Genomic DNA, 14030 nt, shown 5'->3' on the forward strand with positions numbered 1-14030 from the left:
CTAATTTTATGATTACAGATGGGATCCTAAGGTGCGAAGAATCATGGGATCCCAAGGTGGCCAGAGGTCTTTAATGGGGGAATACTAAAGGGAACCACTCTAAGTGTTGACCCCAATAGGTGAACACAACCCAAATTCTTATATCAGCTGAGGAGAGATCAAGAGAATGTAATCTGGGAAACTTATCAATGATGGTGCCATACTCTAGGGTTCATCTGAACTTCCCAGAATTCCTCAGGGAACGTCTACCTTTGGCTCGTTTGCTAGGTCTTATCTTGATATTTTAAATTCTTCTCTTAACTTCTAATCTATAAGGTATAGAGCATAGAGCAGGTTTATTGAAACACTGGAAAGAACCATGGTCTTAGGTATTATAAAAAACAAGCAAGCAAAACCCCTTCCTTTGTCAAGGCCTCCATTCTCTAGGGGCCTAAACAATTATTGCAGACATGGAGTACTCTTGGCAGGTCTCATTTTCCTTTAGGACCTACATATCTGATGTGACTTAACCGCAGTGATCAAAGGTGAGGTCAGTCAGTCAGTCGATAAATATTAAGCATTTACTACGTGCCAGGCATTGCGCCAAGCACTGCGGATACAAAAAGGGGCAAAGAACATCCCTGCCCTCAAGGAGCTCATAATCTAGTGGGGGAGACAATAAGTAAACAGTTATATACAAACAAGCTATTTACCGCACAAAGAAGACATAAATAACAGAGAGAAGATACTAGAAATAAGAAAAGTTGCAAAAGGCTTCTTGGATTTGCTATTCCGCATGATAGTTCTAGCTGTTCCTTTATCCTATGTAATGTTAATTAGAGAGTTAAAAATCTTCCCCACCCATTAATAGGCCTGCAAGCTTGATTAGGAGAAATTTGTTTTGTAGGAAGACCCATACCTTTTGTTAATTTCTAATGAGACACTAGTTCTCTAGAGTTGTGATGCATGTGTGTGTGGCGGGGGTGGGGGGGGTAGTTTAGTTTTGGGGCTTACTCATTGAAAGTGTTTGTTTGGTCAGATGAAACTATGAGTACTTGCTAAGGAGCCCTTCCCCTGCCTTCTGTCTGGTAACTATGTATTGCTTATGGTCAGAGGGTCAGAAGCCCTGTCTGTTGGTCTTTATTTCTCTGTATTTTCTCTGAAGTTCAGGGTGCTGACTTTTCCCCCTGAACTAAGTGAATGATATATGTGCTTGATTAAAGTAGATTGTTGACCCCTCAAAATTTGCTTTCCTCTTAGAAAAACAGATCTAAGAACCTGTATAGCAGGCCCCACTGTGTATGTCAGGGTCCTTGCTATTACAGCTTACCTCCATCTCATTTCTATTTGGTGTGATTCAAGACCTTCTGCACTGCTCAGCCTCTGCTTCACTGCCCAACATCCATTCCTGTTAAGGTTTGGAAGTGATGATACTCTGCTTATAGTCAGTCCCCTTTGTATAGTTGCAATTAGGTTCCCATTGGTGTGGTCATATCCTTGCTACTGCTGTCACCCTTGCATCCTTAAGGAAGTGTCAGGGAGGATATTTTAGAACGAAAACACCTAGAACAATATACCTAGAATAATAACGCCTAGAGGAATAACCTCAGAACTATTCAATACTTTTATAGTTCTTTTGATAGTTGGGTCTATAGAGGCATCTTTCTAACCTTACATAGCATAGTGAATAAGGCCTTACACTTGGAGTGAAGAAAACCTGAGTTAAATCCTGTCTTAGACGTTTATTGGCTATATCATCCTGGTTCCATTATATTGCTTCCACCTTCAGTACATGACTGTATTTGAAGTTTTAATGGTGCTTTCTGTTTTTCATTCTATCTTATTTCCTGTTCCAGTATCCTCCACTGGAACTTACCTCATAACAGAAAACAACAAATTAGCAAAAACAAAAACAGCAACAAAAAACCAAAATAACCATATCTGACAGCATGCCCATCATTATGAACCCATAATCCCCTGCTTTTCTATGAAGAGAAAGCAAGCACATTTTATCATTTATTTCTTTTTCAAATCTGAATTGTTTTTCATAATTATTTTCTTACAGTGAAATAGTCTTCTAATGCACTTATAAGCCTCAGTTTGCTCATCTGTTCCTCAGTTGATGGGTACTATTTGACCTTCTTTAAAAAATTCTTTTAGCGTAAGAAGTACTGCGACAAATTGATAGAGATTTCTTTGCGTCACTGACCAAATGCCAAGTAGTGAGATTGTTGAGTCAAAGATATGAACAATTCGACTTCTTTTGTAGCATAGTTCCACATAGGTTTCCAGAAGTACATAGTTCAATAAATGGTAGCACTGATGTTCACAATTTCTATAACACTTTAAAGTCTGCAAATTGCTTTACCCATCTTATCTGATGTGATATTCATTGTGAGATAGGGGCTATTAATATCCTTATTTTACAGATGAAGAAACAGGTAGACTAAAGTTAAGTGACTTGTCTAGGATCACACAGGTATCTGGAACAAGATTTGAACTCAAGTCTTCCTATGTCTCAGTCCCCCTGGGACTCTTACTCACTATAGTACCACCTAAAGTTACAATATGCTTATCTTTACCTATCACCTCTGAAATTGATTTTCATTCAATATTATCTTTGCCAGTTTGATGGCTGAGACAAAATCTTTGTGTTTTTTTTCTATCGTTGATATTTAGTATTTCTTCTTTTTAAAACTGTCCATATTCTTTGACGACTTCTCTACTGGAGAATGGCTCTTATTCTCTAATAGTTGCATCACTGTCAATGTGTCTTGAATTTCAAGCCTTTATCAGATATATTTGATGCAAATTTTTTCCATTCAAAGCATATATTCTTATTCTAATTCATTCTTCCTCTTAAAATTTTTTTTCAATAACTTTCACGTGTTCCCCTTTTTGTTCCTTTAAACAATTCTTTTTCCAACTCCTCCTACCCTTCTTATAAGATTTGAATTTATTTGTCACCCGAATTTCATTCTTGAGAATTTCTCGTCTATCACAGATTGAAGTCTTTGTTCATTGGATCTCACTTATTCTTCTCTCTGAAACCTTTGAAATCTTCTTTTTTTATAGGGGATAGAGTACCAGTGCAGGAGTCAGGAGGACCTGAGTTCAAATGTCACCTCAGACACTTGACACTCACTAGCTGTGTGACCTAGGCAAGTCATTTAACCCCAATTGCCTCATCCTGGGTCATCTCCAGTCATCCTGATGAATATCTAGTCACTGGATTCAGATGGTTCTGGAGGAGAACTGAGACTGACCTGCACAGCCCTCCCTCACTCAAAGCAAAGTCAAGTGCAAGTCATGTCATTATTTCTCTGATGACATGGTCTTCTTCAGAAACGAAGGACAAACATACACATACTATACCTGCTTTCTTCTAATTTTCTGATACTAATCTCCTCTCATCTTTTCTCGTGTAAAAAACTAGCTCCTTGCCCCTTTTCTTTCCTTATCCTCTTTCCTCCCTGTCCTTCTCCTTCTCCTCCCTACCTCCCCCCCATTCCCATTTCCACCCTTTCCTCCATCCATTTTCTTTCCTCCCTTCCCTGGCCTAGACAATGCCGTGGTGGAGATGGCCGAGGAGGCCACAGAGCCCATCGAGGTGGACATCATGGGGCTGTGCCAGGATGTATTCTCCAAAATGACTACATTCCTAGTGGGTAAGCTGACAGCCACCAGGGAAGACTAAAAAATTCTGGAAATGAAAGATATCACAGTAAACATAAATAGAAACCTAAAGGATTTAAACCAGAAATATGCAGCCCTTCAGTCTTATCTGGATCAGATCACTTTAATCAAGGAGCAAGTAACAGCTCTTGAGCAGACATCTAACAAGTTGGAAGCATATTCAAAGAAACCAGAAGCAACATACAAGTTACAAAAGTGATGAAAGACTTTAGCACGCTTTACAAGAATGTTTTCTAAGAACTGAAATAAGTGGGATGGAACATCACCATGCTTCAGTTCCTAACAGAAAGCAGTGCTGTTGATCCAAGGAGAATCCCAGCCCCCATCTTTGGTTGGATGTGTAACTGGCCATCCACAAAGGTTTCTGATACCTGGACCCCACTGGAGCCCCATTTTATCCTGTGCTTCATTGTGTGCCCTGGACCAAGACTCAGAAATCAGGATCAGCCCCATCTAGAGCAGGCATAGATGAGAGGCTCTCATCTCCCTGTCTCCTCCCTTTTTCCCTTTTCCCTGGTCACTCCCCCACCTCCTTCATAACCTCTTCTTGATCATAAATAATAAATGCTGATGTATGAAAAAAACAAACTAGCTCCTTATTGATTCATTACCTATTTAATTTTTTTAGTAATTAGAAATTGTGACAAACTACATTGCCTTTTTTTGGACAGAAAATGCAGTGAATTTCCATCCCTAAAACAGGCCTCCCAGTTGCTGGGGAGAAAACAAACAAACAACCTAACAACAAAGTATGACAAAGTGGAAGAAATATGACTTTCTCATTCCTCTTTTCAATGTTCAAGAATCTTTTTTTCTGAAGTATTTGTTCTATCATGCCTATCATGCCTCTCTGTTTTGTTAACAATCATCATACCTTGGCCCATGAATTGAACATGAAAAGGATAATGGGCTTGGAAATTTATGAATTCTTTTAAGGAGCCTATACTTCTCATTATTAGTATATTACATCATGGATATTTGGTGAATTCTCTCTCTCTCTCTCTCTCTCTCTCTCTCTCTCTCTCTCTCTCTCTCTCTCACTGCCCCCTCTCCGTACATACACACACACATATATACACACATGTATATATGTACATATATGTATATGTATAATTTATATACAGTCAAAGATAGCTTGAAGAAGGCATCCAAGCAATTGAATAGATCACTTGTAGTTGGTTAATCAAGTATGGATGGGATGAGATTTGTACCACTGGAGGGAATACTTACATTAATAACATCATAAGGTCCTCGCAGTACTTGAATAAGAAGTCCATTCAAATAGTGCTTTATTTAAAATGATATAAAGCCTCTTTTAGCAGGTAGTATAGATTTGATTAAAGGATATGGGTAGTGCAGGGGAGAGAGTACTTGACCTGCACACAGAAAGATTCAAGTTCAAATCCCATGTCAGACACTTAGCTGTCTGAGACTGTGTGACCTTGGGCAAATCACTTAACCTTCATTTGTAAAATGAATTATAGAACTCATGGCGACTTGTTATGAGGATCAAATGAGATAACATGTAAAATGCTCTCCAGAACTTAAAGCGCTACATAAATACTATCATTATTGTTATTGTTTTTAATTATTCTCATTTTTATAAATAAGTAAAATTCAGAGATGTTAAGACACTTTCTCATGGTAACACCACTAATAAATGGTGGAGCTGAGATACAAATCCAAGTCTTCTGACTCCAAGTAAGGGGCTCTTTCACTAAACCATGTTTTTATTTGATCAACCCTGAAAAATTGAAACCTATAAGAGTGTTTATAGAGATAGACTTTTTTCTACTGTGACCGCATCTCTATTCATTCCTTTTTAAAGATATGTTTCCTATCTAAACATATCTTTGAGTAAACTTGCTGGCCTCTAAGAATGAATACATAAAACATGCATTTAAAAAAATGGCATTTGTAGTTTTTTATTTTTCATAATTAAATGGATATGGATATACCACAGACAAAATTAATTATCCTCAAATATTATATATGCATATATACATATGTGCATATATCTGTGTTATACATACATATATGAACATACATGTCCTTATAGAATGTACTATTTGCCTCTAAGGAAGTTATTAGCTCTGTCTCAGAAAGAAGTTTTTGGTAAATCAAAATCAAGCTCTGGCAGAAGGCTGGCCACTCAGCAACAATTATTTTGGCCATGTTAAAATCCAGTGAGGTTTGTAGAGAGAGGATTTTAATCTCTGCTAATGATTTTAATCTCATGCCAAAGAGTTCATGTTTCTTTTGAATTATAAGAAGTTGGATCAAACTCTGACTAAAGAGCAGGAGGGGTTGATATGATGGTCATCTTTACAAGGACCAATTCCTACCTAATAATTGCTTCACAAGTATTCCTAGGATCCAAAACTTATCCTACTTATTTTCCTAACCAAAGTATGAAGTTATAGCTACTCCCATAAAATAATTTTTCTTGTTCACCAATCGTCTTTCAACATTGTGTTACATATGTGGGTTTAAACTTGCCTGCTATCGAATGAAATTATCCAAGATATATGAATATGGCTTATAGGCAATCCAGAAGGTGTGGCATATAGTAGGTACTTAATAAATGCTTATTAATTCATAGTATCACAGAATTTGAGAGCTAGAAGGTACCTCAGAAGTCCTCCAGTGCAATCCATTCACAAAAGCAATCCCCACTGTAACAGTGATTGATTAAATAATTCTAGCTTAGCATGAGGAAAGTGATTTGTAATCCATAAACATACAGATGTCTCCAGACAAGAATGATTGTAATGATCTCAAAATTCCCTTCCATATCTAAATTATATGGCCTTATTCTTTTATTACTTAAAAAATATAGGGACATACTGGTGGCAATTAGAAAGAGTGGTGGAAACCAAAGAATGGGATGGAAACCCTTGTGCCAGATAACAGCTGAGCAAATACCTCACAGTTACATGAGTCAGGAGTTGGGTGCACTTATTCTAGACTTTTTATAAATTACCCATATGAATTAACAGCTTCATATAGTCTTATAAGCAGCAATTTTAGAAATAATGCCAGGAAGTAATGAAACTGAAACCATTATGAAATTGTCACGGGTGGATGCCAAAAATCAACATGTACAAGTAGGTAAAGCTAAATCAATAGCAGTTATCGGAGATTAAAATAAAACCAATAATTCTCCAGCAAGCCTAAACAGTAATGATGTCTATAAACAATATTTAGATGACAGTATAATTTGGCATTTCATTTCAGTATTCTGGCTGCCCTAACAACTTCTGTGTTCCCTTTCTTGAAAGAATTTTTCATGGTAACTAGAGCTTAATTTCATCCTTTGGGATTTTATTTTGTTTGATAATAGCACAGCTTGTCCCTTGAGGAGTCATGTGGTGTTCGGAAGGTAAGTGATTGGTGACCAAGAAAACTTGCCTGTTCTATTGTAGCAGAATGAGATACTGGCTCATTGGCTTTTTCAAAGTAGAGAACTGGGTTTATGGGTTTAGGGACAACTACAGTGTGAAAGCATAAAGATCATAAAATAGTCTCCCCATGTGGGAACACTATCCTGGCTTCTGTTTTCTACCATCTCCTCAAATTCTCTGTAACTCTTCTCTAGTTGGTCTGAACACAGAGAAGGCAAGATGCCAAGCAGCTGCAGCTTTCCGCAGATTCAGTGTATACTTTCTATTAATTCTTACCTCTTATGGCTCTCCATAAGGTGATGCTTAAATAGTGGAAGTAGTACACATTTTTTTTCAACAAAGGCAAGTTTTGGTGCAGTGGATAGAGGGCTGAGTCTGGATTCAGGAAAATATGAGTTCAGCTCTAGCCTCAGACACTCAGTAGCTGTGTAACCCTAGGCCAGGGGTGGGGAACCTGCTCTAGACAATCTCTTTTTGCCCCAATTTCCTCAACTGTAAAATGAGGTTCATATTAGCACTTACTTTAAAAGATTGTTGTGAGAATCAAATTAGATAATATTTGTAAAAGTGCTTAAATGGTTATTTCATTTCTTCTTTTTCACCTCTCTATGAAGACTCTGTTATGTAAGGAAATGTATTTCCCTCATTTCTTGTATTTAAATTTAAAGGTTTATTTAAATGGATATTCTTAAATCAGAAGACATAGAACTTTAAAGCTGGAAGAAACCTTAGAGGCCATGGGAATATAGATTTAAAAGAGGAAGAAATCTTGGATTCCACTTAATTCACCTCTTTCATTTTATAAATGAGAAAACTAAGATAGAGAGATGACAAAAGATCTGTCCAAGGCAAATAGTGAGTAAGTGGCAAAAAATGGAACGACTGGGAAAAAATGAGATTGCTTGGATAATTTTTGGTCTTATGATTTGATTGATGTGGGTACCCCCAACTCATACAATGCAGATCATAACCCATGAATTCCCTCTTTTCATTACATGCTAATCTCATTCATGCTATGCATAAACCTTACATAGAGAATTCACTCAACATGTGTGAATGTGTGTGTTTATTTTTTTTGTAGGGGAGGTATATTCCTCAAATATCATTTGTAATTTTGTGGATTCCATTGTATTGGGCAAACTCCTCCTTGGTTATCCTTTTCTCTTACCACATGACTAGATCACCTTTGTGTGTACTTAGACATCTCTTTAATGATATCCTTTATTCTACTTTGCCTGTTTAATTCTTGTTTATTTATGTATTGCAGTTTCACTCCCATCATTCATATTTCCAGAGATTTTTTAGATGATCCTCAGCTCTACTTCATGGAGGTTGTGCTGTTCCATGACACCCATGAATACCCAATCAATAGAAAAATATTTTTTTTCCAAAGAAGGGCATTTGTCTAGTGAAGGTTTGGGTTCATTAAAAGAGTGGCACCATTTCTTTTTCAGTCACAATGTGCTGCATTTTAAAATGATCAGACCAAATTATTATTTACTTTTCATAGAGTAAACATTGGAAATATTTATAACACGTGAAAAGAATGAATTTAAAAGCATTTATTAAGCCCTTGCTAGAGAACTAAATACAAGAATGAAGAGTCTATCTTCAAGGAGCGTGCATTCTATAGGAAGCAAATTACTGGAAAGGAGACTAGAGCCACATGAGAGTAGATTGATTCAACATTACAACTGAGCAATATTGGAATTGATTTGATTATGGTTACAGAACTGAAGAAAGCATAGACGATGGAGGTACCATGGAGGTTGCCACGGAGACGATGATGAGTGAAGGACAGCATGGCTGGATCTGGTCTTAGGTTGAATGAATCACTAAGGTGAACATGATCAGCCCATGTGCTCCAAAGTAGGAGGGCTTACTTTTCATGAGTAAGCAAACGTTGGGCAGCTAGCCAATGTAGTGGATAGAGTGACCAGCCTGAGGTCAGGAAGTTTCATCGTCCTGAGTTCAAAGCTGGACTCAGAAACTTACCAACTGTGTGACCCTGGGCAAGTCATTTAGCCCTGTTTGCCTTACTTCCTCATCTATGAAATGAACTGAGAAGAAATTGGCAAATCACTCTGGTATCTTTGCTAAGTACCCTTAAATGGGTGTTTGAGGGGGATGGAGCCAAGATGGTAGAGTAAATGCTGGGACTTGCTTGAGCTCTCTCCCAAATTCCTCCAAATACCTGTAAAAATTGACTCTAAACAAATTCTAGAGCACAGAACTCACAAAATGACAGAGTGAAATAAGTCTCTAGCCCAAGATAGCCTGAAAGATTGGCAGGAAAGGTGGGCAGCTAGGTGGTTCAGTGATAGAGCACCAGTGCAGGAGTCAGGAGTACCTGAGTTCAAAACTCACCTCAGTCACTTGAGACTCACAGCTAGTGTGACCTTGAGCAATTCACTTAACCTCAGTTGCCTCATCCTTGGTCATCTCCAGTCATCCTTATGAATATCTGGTCACTGGATTCAGATGGCTCTGGAGGAAAAGTGAGGCTGGTGACCTGCACAGTCCTCCCTCACTCAAAACAAAGTCAAGTGCAAGTCATGTCATTATTTCTCTGATGGCATGGTGTTCTTTGGCAATGAAGGACAAACACACAGGAAGGGTCTATCACACCAGGCTGGGACTGGTGTGCAGCCTGGCATGGGCTACATCAGCATAGACAGTCTGGATCAGACCTCAGGGGACTGAATCACTGGCAGCTGTGGTGCAGTGGAGAAGGAATTCTCATCATTCCAAGGCAGAACAAAGTGCCTATGATCACTCACAGAACAGAGTACAGGCCAGGAAAGGGGGAAACACCTCTCCTTTGATCATACTATCTTGGAAGAACCGAAAATTTACAGACCCCTAGAAGTACATATACATACATACATACATATACATACATTCATATAACACACATACATACAAACACACAAACACACATACATATATATTATATATATATATTCATATAGACAGAGGGCACAGGATGAGTTGAATATGAAGGGATGATACCTAAAAAATAAAATTAAGGGGTGAGAGAGAAAAATATTAAGAAAAGTAGAAAGGGAGAGATAGAATGGAGTAAATTCTCTCACATAAAAGAGACACCAAGGGTTAATTTATCTTAGCTTTCCTGCTTCCAAGTTGCCCATGATGGTCTACCAACCAATCATAATCAAAGTTCTTAGAGCTCCATTAAATTTGAGGATGACTTTAATACCTTTCAAGGAAAAAATCTAGGCCAGTGTGTATGGGTTTCAGGAGGAGAGGAGGTTAAGATTTTGTTTCTTCCACAGAGATTGATTCTGTGAGTGTGTATCTCTGTATCTGTGTAACCATATTTATTTGATGAGAGAAAACATTACAGACTAGAGAGCTCGGGAAAGGTTTCATGGAGGATACAGCACCTGAACTTGGTCAACAAGCCTTCTGAGAGACATATGTGAAGAGGAAGAAAGCAATTGTACATGCTTACACTAATACATAGAAGTGGAAAATGGCATGTCTAGTTTAGCCAATATCTGTTATTCCTTCTAACTGTAGCATAGGGTTTAAGATGGTGAAGGATATAGAATAAGGTTGAAATGGAAGGATCCAGACCATGGAGAAGTCATAGCTGCATTGCAGAACTTTTGGTGCTAGTATAGAGGAAATTTGTGTTCAACTAAGGACTGGACTAGATTGTCTTTGAGGACCTTTCTTAGTCAGACATTGCAAAACTTGTCTCTTGATCTCTCGCCACCACCAATCCTTCCAGTGAAGACAAAAACCTGGCACTATACTGGATCAAGGCAAGAAATGAGGATGAAAAATAAGAATGAGAGCAATTATTGAAGAAGAAAAGAAAAGAAGGAGATGAAGGAAGTAAAAAAAAATGAGGCAATAAGGAAAAGAGGACTTTCAAGGGGAATCCTTAGATGTAATAGCCTTACATCTTATTCCATGACCTTTGTACCTAGCAACTTGATAAATCCAGGATTCTTCTCTGTCCAGCTCCCACATAATCTCATTACTTGTTTGGTGACAAACTGCTCTAGTTGTTCTTTACTCACTTCTTTACTTTACCATGTAAAAGTTAGATTATCCTCAGAGGGTAGTTGAGAAACATACCATTAAAAAAAGGCTGTTTTCTTATTGCAGGACAGAGTTTTAATAGAACAGCTTAACAAAAGCCATGTGAGTAGAATAAATTAAAGTTACCCCCACCCCTTTACCCTGTAAACGAGGAGAAAATAAAAATTTGTTTTACAAATACCTGAAAAGTGTTCGTTCCTAGGGCCTTTTGATCTGACGTCTAGTGTAAAGCATGAGTTACATGTTAAAAAAATTTCAGCTTACTTTTACCCTTTCCTTTCTTTTCTTGCCCCTCCAAATTCTATATCTTATGACACATTTTGGGCTATAATCTGAAAGCAATGTGCATTCTATCTATCCTCATTTTACAGAAGATCTGAAAGAGGATTACAATTCTACCCCCTCCATGCTCCATATGTTTGCTTAAGGAGGTCATGAGCAGAGTGAAAAGAGCATGAACTTTAAATCAGATATGATATCCCTTATTAGTCGTAGTCATAACATGCATGATACTCTCAGAAAAACCTGGCAACACTTACACAAACTGATGCAAAGTGAAATGAGCAGAACTGGGAGAACATTTTCTGTTTGTCCTTCATTCTCAAAGAAGACCATGATATCAAGATGATGACATGACTTGCAGTTGACTTTGATCTGAGTGAGGGAGGGCTGTGCAAGGTCATCAACCTCACCTTCTTCTCCTGAGCCATCTGGGTACAGTGACCTGATATTCATCAGGATGACTAGAAATGTCCCAGGAGGCAACGTGAGTCCCTGGCCCTATGCAAAGTGAAATGAGCAGAACCAGGAGAACATTTTACACTGTAACAGCAGTATTGTGTGATGATCCACTATGAATAACTTAGATTTTTCTCAGCAATACAATGACATAAGACAATTCTGAAGGGTTAGTGATGAAAAGCTCTGTTCATCTCTAGAGAAAGAAGTGAGCCTGAATGCAGATGCAAGATACTTTTTCTTTATTTTTTGTCTGTTTTTTCTTTCATAGCATGACTTACATGGAATTGTGTTTTTGCATGACTATACATGTGTAACCTATGTCAAATTGTTTGCCTTCTCAATGTGGGGGAAGGGGAAAGAGAAAAGAGAATTTGGAACTCAAGATTTGAAAAAAAGAATGTTAAATTGTTTTTATATGTAATTGGGGGAAAATAAAATGTTAAATAGAAACAAAAATGTAAATTAAAAAATAGTCATAGTAAGACTTAGATAATCTACTTCATGAGAAGAAAAGTGGTGTCATGGTTTGGGATGCAGCATTGGAGTCAGGAAGACTTCGGTTCAAATTCTTTCTCTACCAAATGCTAGCTATATGGACAAGTCACTTGACCTCTCAGTGTTCTGGGTAACTTTTAAAGGCTCTAAATTAGAGATGAGCTGCTGGTTTGCATTTATGGAAGTATTGGGGCATAGAGGAGTGCCCCACTACAATGAAATTACATACGTGGAAACAAAATCACTTCATGAGGTTATTGCGGGCATCAATTAATTCAAGTATGTGAGAGAATGCTATAAAATACAAAACACATTATAAATAACAAGTATCATGTGGCTTAATAGATGAGGTTTTGGGACTTCTTATCAGGAAGTTATAGCTTCAAGTCCTATAACTGAAACTTTTTTAGCCATTTAACCATTGACAAGTTATTTAATTTTTCTGAAGATCAGTTGTATCATCTGTGAGAATGGCCAGGACCCTATCTCATAGTGTTGTTGTTAAACTCTTAAGGAAATGTATGCAACAAGCCTTTCAAATTTAAGGCATTATAGAAATGTCAGCTATTATTATTAGTGACAAATACGTGCTTAACGAATTTGAAATATCGACTTGGCTGCTCCCATAAGGGGCTAGGTGGGACACTTATATGTAATAGATTGACATGATGACCAAATGAAAGTAATAAATGTTGGAGGGGATTTGGGAAAGCAAGCAAATTGATATTAGTGGGCCTGGGAATGAATACCATAATCCTGGCAAGCAATTTGGAATTACATGCAAAAAAGTTACTTAACCATGTGTGTCTCTTGATCTAGGAATACCATTGCTAGGTCTCAGAAATTGGAAAGAGAGGACATATTTGTACAAAAATAATTACAGAAGCTCTTTTTGTAGAGGTGAGTAATTGGAAACCAAAAACATACACATACCCATCAACTTAGAAAAACGTTATGGTATCTAAATGTGATAGAATACGATTGTGATGTAAGGAGTGAGCAAATAGATGATAATAAATAGATAAGGAAAGACAACAGAAGCAGAGAAACAGTTTACACTTTATTAATATATTTAGAAGTTTTGAAGACTTTCTAAACCGATAAGGAATAAAATCAGCAGGACAGAACAATTTATACAATAACCATGCTGCAAAGACAAGCAATTTTGAAAGCTGTAGTAACTATAATTAATAAAATGACCATTCATGATTCTAGTGAAAATATACCTTCTGACAGAGGCGTGACAAATTTGGGGGTACAAAATGATACATATATATTAGGAATTTATCCTTTATTCCCTCTTCTTTAGAATCTGACTCCTGATCAGGGGTGTAATGAAGTAGGAGTCCATGACATTCTCCTCAGACAGGGTCACTGAAGCTATACCCCAAATCTGATATTCTTTGAAGCTCTATTAAATAGGGGTAAGTGTCCCTTTCCCAAGGTATTATACCGAAGATATGCAGAGGCTGGCAAGTCATTCCAATTATTTCTCAGTTGACTAATGGGAGCAAATGGGTGAGCCATTGACAAATTACCTAAAATTTAGGAGAACATGAATCCAGATTAGGACTCCCACCCCATTTCAGATGAAGTTATATTCTAATCATATTCCTATGAACTGCACACCTTGGAGATTTG

The sequence above is a fragment of the Notamacropus eugenii genome, chromosome 4 (genome assembly GCF_028372415.1).
Source record: "Notamacropus eugenii isolate mMacEug1 chromosome 4, mMacEug1.pri_v2, whole genome shotgun sequence".
NCBI lineage: Eukaryota > Metazoa > Chordata > Mammalia > Diprotodontia > Macropodidae > Notamacropus > Notamacropus eugenii.